The sequence below is a fragment of the Triticum urartu genome, chromosome 1, assembly GCF_003073215.2.
Source record: "Triticum urartu cultivar G1812 chromosome 1, Tu2.1, whole genome shotgun sequence".
Taxonomy (NCBI): Eukaryota; Viridiplantae; Streptophyta; class Magnoliopsida; order Poales; family Poaceae; genus Triticum; species Triticum urartu.
In genome coordinates, this window is record NC_053022.1 from 242,290,150 (window position 1) to 242,296,006 (window position 5,857).

The 5,857-nt window shown below is 44.5% G+C and overlaps 1 pseudogene; it reads left to right on the forward strand.

Annotated features, from left to right (window-relative positions):
* Positions 1-5,260, forward strand: part of LOC125532816 — a 31,269-nt pseudogene extending 26,009 nt beyond the window's left edge.
* Positions 5,261-5,857: the final 597 nt, after the last annotated feature.

Below are 5,857 nucleotides of genomic sequence, written 5' to 3' on the forward strand. Positions count from 1 at the left end.
CATTCCTTCAATGGGAATACACCCGGACGACGAGGAGATAGATCGAAGGCCGATACAAGCGGCCTACGGACGAGCCTGACGCCAGGGCATACCAGCCGCCGCCGCAGCCAACTTGCCAAACCGCTGTGGAGCCACCCACGGACGGAGCAGCAGCCACACCGGACCACTGCCCAACACGCGCCGTCCGGCGAGCTCCAAGCGTCGGAGCCGCCGGGCACGCACCTGCGCCACCAGACAGCCACCCCGGACGCCAACACCAAGCCGCCCGGACCGACCCCGGTCCGACCCCGGTCGCACCGCCACCACGCCGCTGCTACCGTCTGCCTAGCGGCAAGGAAGAAGCCGCCCACCGCGCCCAAGCCATCCACAGCCCGCCACCCGCCGTGGTGGCCGCCAGATCTAGGTCATCCCGCGACATGAGCTGAAGCAAGACCACCAGATCCGACACCACCCCCCGCAGCCCGCCACCTTCAGGAGACACGCACGCACCCAATGGGAGGGAGGCCGCCTCGCACCACCATGGCAGCCACCGCGTCAGATCTGAGGAGGACGAACCCTAGCAGACCCGACCGAAGGGGCAGGCAGAGCACGCACAACCCCGCTGCCGTGCAGCCGCCGCGCCGCCAACACGCACCTGCGCCACCGCTGCAGCCACGCGCCGCCGCACTGCCATGCCCCGCACCACATGGTGCCTCCACCCCGCGGCCATGGCCCGCGCCACCACCAGCACCGATGAGGATGCAGGTAAGGACACCGCCGACGCCGCCCGGTCGACGCAGCCCCTTAAAGGCGCGGGCCTGCGCCTCAACTCGGCCGCTCGGGGCGTGTGCTCCCTTTCGTTTCCGGACGCTTGTTTCCGCACCTATGGGGTCCTCACCCTCTATCTTTTTGTTCGGGGCTTTCCGAGCCCCTCACCGACCAGGCCTAACACAGCCAATTAGGATGCATCTAGCCGACCACGCGGTCACTCGACGGCGTGAGGCGGAGTGTAGGAGAAGGGAGGGGGGTGCGGCATGAACCTGGGTATGCTCCCTCCTCCGCCGACTTTTGCCGGTATATGCCGTCAGGCCGTGCCCAGTCTCTGTCACGTACTCGCCCGCCGTCGCCCCGCAGGAAAGCCACCCTGGAAGCTACTTTACACATGCCTGGGTCACGCATCCTGACCATGCCTATATCCAGGTCCCTCTTACAGCCTCGTGCTTCGTAGCTACGCCCGACGACACAATTTGCATAACTGTGCTCTACCAAATGGGGAAATATCTAAACTGTAGCTCTCTAGCCCAACCAAGGTCTGACTGATAATCGGCCGATCGAGAGCTGTATGAAGGAGATATAGGCCTATGGGAGGTCCGCTTGCTGGCGGGCCATGTTAGACTGGAAGCAAATGATGCCCAACCCCACGTGTCACATGGGACGGACAACCCTTGTATGGTCTATTGGAGGCAACCGGGCCCCATCGCCTCATTGTCCCATGAGCACCCTTGGATAGGAAGATTGCACCCCACCCCACACCCGAGCCCTTGGTTGTTGACCTACCAGAGTATAATGAATTTTCTTCATTTCATAAGTCCAAGTTAGAAATTACAGGGAAAATAAAAGCAATTCTAAGATTTTGCATACTAACTCTGTCCAACCTCGAGATCTGTTTTCTCTTAGGCTTCAATGAGAATTGGTTCAAGAAGGGGTAACAGTGCAAGCTGCGATGAGATTACAGCCCTTCGATCAGAAGCAAAGGTGAATAGTTCACCAAATATGATTACTTATTGCTGAATGAGTTTTCCTCAGTCATGTTTTGCAAGCCTAAACTTTTATTTACTCTGTTGGGAAGGTCGCTGGTGAGATGGCCACATCTGTATCTCGGCGTGTAGGTACTGGATCAGAACTGAGATCTCTTCATGCAACATCCAACAGAATGATCCTGTCACAAGAAGAAATGGTGTGGTGTGTAGGCTTGCTGGCCTATTCATATTCTGGCACTTTGTTGTTTTTGGATCCATTACATTTCACGAAAATCATTTATCAGGAGGAGGTGGTGCTAAAGAGGTGTTGGCTCGCCCGCTACTGGAAACTATCTGTTAGACTTGGTACTGAGATTATCTCCTGTATTTTTTTTCCGGGATCTTCCTCTAATGTAGTCTAATTAATTTCTCAAAATTCTCTAGCGTTCTACTACAGCATAAAAAGGTGCAGGGAAGCAAGTAAATTTGTGGAGCCCTAAACAGCAGCTCTCCTCCATTGTAATTGTTAACATTGAGAAATTAAGGGCTCGGGTGCTGGTTAAAAATAAGGGCTAAGGGATGCATTATTGCCCTTACCTATTTGTTCATTATAAAATTCATAAGCTAATGTTGCCATAAACATTTTGCATAGTTTGCCTTTTAATGAGTGTACCCTTTAATAATATGTCCTGTTTCAAATTGATTTCGTTAAGTTATTCATGGAGAGATTCAGTCGTTACTTGTCTGTCATAATTTTCTCTGAAGCCTGTAAATATTGCCAAGAAAAATATTGCCAATTATTGTCAGGGAAAAATTGATATTCTTCATGAGAAAAAGGCTTATCCACAACTGAGCAGTCAATTTTTTTAAAATATGTAATGTTAAGATTGTCAGAATGGTTGGCTAATGCAAAGGTGTCTATTTTAGGGATACATTCTGATATCGCTGAACAAAAAACTAGAACACTGGTCCTCGGTTGCACCACCTTGCACTTGCAACGTCCTATCAATTTGATATCGCTGAACAACTTAGAACACTGGTCCTCGGTTGCACCACTTGCACTTGAAGTCGTCCTATCAATTGGGCAAAAAGCTAGAGATGGAAGTTTATCAGGTCAGATTCCCTTTCAAAATCCATCTTTTGGTCTCCTAATTATGATTATGTTACTACCATGAAGCCGTTGGTACAAGCATCTCAGATTTAGATTACTCTACAAGTAGCTTATGCCGTGATACATGTAGATGAAGGCCAGATTGCCATGAAATGATGTAACCTACATCAATTGAAAATCCCTGTAAGGATTCTGATGTCAAGATAAAAATGAAACTGGAAATGACATAAATAAATCTGCAGAATGTACTTGAGTTGCTTTGAGTTGGATTTCATCTTTGTTGTGATATGGATTTTTGCTTTGCATTTCGTACGTGCATAGAAAATGAATTCCAAATATATTTCCCTTAGTGAAGTACTTACATTTTGCCCATAGGTGCAAAAAGATGTCAAGTAGAGGGTTAATATATTTCTGCCATGTGGAGGATTATTATATTTCTGTCATTTTTTTAAAGTAATATAATGCCGAAGGATGTATCATCATTTTTAAGTGTACCAGTGATGGTATATAATATCATGATTTCAATCACATTACTTATTTTCTTGTACTGTTCATGTGGTAGCAGATAATGATGTAAATGATACGGCTGGAGACGGAAATATTGAGAGCATGCTTTTAGTTGAGAAAGGACTTCGTGAATTAGCTTCGCTCAAGGTTTTTTCTCAATATTTTCTTAGTAATTTTATGCTTGTCCCAATCTATGAGTTTCTTTCAGAGGAAAGTCCCAATTGATCAAGTTTGATGAGATCCATAGTACTCACAATAAACGAAAATTATGTCTCATAGTGTTGGTGTGGCAATTTCCTAGATGAAAGTTATCTTCTAGCAGTTCTCATGCTCGTCTAGTTCATTGTTTTGACAATTTCGTTTTTTCTGTCAATCACAGAGTGATACAGAAAGTAATTGATGCATCATATTGGTTCCACTTGATGAAAATAGAAAGTGGATCGTCAAACTTCAGTACTTCATACTCCCGTAACTAATTAGGGTTACAAGTTTATGTCATTGTGAAGTATATTGTAGACGCAGTATGTGTCACTGAATTTTCTTTCACATATTCTCATAAAGGAAGAAAATGATATTTATGTTTCTAGTTTCAATTACTGAAGCAATAATCTAATATTCCCTTTGAAGGTAGAAGATGCAATCATGCTGGCTTTAGCAGAACATCGACGATACAGACCTCTCTCAGGTGGCTTCTCCAAAATGTACTCATTTCTTATACTTTTATCTTTAATATGTTACTATGTGATATATCTCAGAACTTCCGACAGATATACAACCATTTTTCTGGCCACTACGATAAAGTCATAAGAGTTCCAAAAAGACTCGAAACTGTATGTGGTGCTGTTACAATTTGGCAACACATAGCATCTCTTGGGCATCCAATAGCCACTTTTTGCAGACTCCGAATGGTACAGCAAGCTGACAATGCATATAACACCAGGGAAAAACGGAGCAATTACACTCCTTTAATATAATTGATATATACCAGAATCACTTCAGGAAAATACTAAACAAAACCATGTAGATTTTTGGTTCAGTAATTCTAGTTTGTATTGGAGAATTGCAGGAAGTTTATCTCTTCGTTTGTGTGATTAGAGCTGCTTCCTAGCCAGCTGTGTCAGCTCATCTGTCCTTCTGAACATTCATGTTGCCAAATTGACTTGATGGCATTGGACGAATACGTTTAACCCTTTTCTGATGAGTAAGCTTCCTATTGTAGGTCCGGTTTTTCCTGCTGCCAGAGTCAACTGGTTAGTTCTTCTCTTCACTAATTCCTTTGACATCTATGGCCTGTGAAAAACACTAGTACATCAAATTTCTTTACTAACTATCTGTGGGGGCTTGCTATTTGTCCTAGATTTAAGTGAGGACGAGCGAGAAGATGTACGCTTCAAGCAGGTAAAATAACAATCTGTCATCCATGTGATGCGTCGAGACAATTCTCTGCAAATTAGTACTATTATTTTGTGTTCCGCTATGTGTCAAAGTTAAAACATGATAAACTAAGTCGACCATAGTAAAATGTCAGCTTAAACATTTTATGGAAATTCATATCTTCTGTTCTTGTTTCTTTCTTGTGAGTGTTCCATTTTTTACTTACCATAAATTTTACGTCGAGGAACTAACAATACAACAGGCATGGTTGACCTACTTTTGGAGGCGGGCCAAAAACCATGATGTAGAGGAAGATATAGCTGACGACCGGCTACAATTTTGGATAGAGCAAGGCAACCATCCAGTTACTACAAGTGATGTCGTTGAAGGTAGCCTCCCTTACATTACTATTGAGATCATCCTTTGCACAATCCACAATTCTTTACAGTTTGTATGTTCTAAACAAAAGAAACCACAACTATTTTGTTTTGTTCAAAATTATGACTGAGAAACCATAGTGAGAAGTATCATGACCTCGCAATCTTTTTTCCTTTAATCACCTCGCTAAACACTAATAGTTGTGCTAAATGTGTCGTTGAAAGCTGTAATCATTTTTTTCTTGTTTTGTCAAACTATGTTAAAAGTTGATAGAGGACTTCATGAGCTGAAGAAACTGGGGATCGAGTCTCAGTTGTGGGAAGCCACAAGGAGATCTTTCGACGATGAATCCATTAATCATGGAAGTCCATTTGGATCTGAAGTGTAGCCAACACATAAATCGGAATGAGGCCTAGTGCCAATTTTGCGCCGTCACAGGCCCTAGAGCCTTTTTGTTTTGTTTTGCAGTTTATGGTTATTCCACAAGTACTTGTAAATTTTCTGATCAGAACAAGAGATGATTCTGTCTCCTAGGCCTTTTTCTTTCTTACCAGCTACCTCAATTAAATCCTGGTAAAGCAAAAGTGATTAATTCAAGATGTGTTGTCCATTAATTGAGTAATCTGCTGCAACAGGATGCATACATACCACTCATTGTGTTGATGAAACACCCTGGGTCCTCGGGTCCCTGGGCTCCAGCCGCCCAACTCTTTGTGTACCCTGGGTCCCCGGGCCTCTGGACTTGACTGCATGAAACTGTTGGAAAATG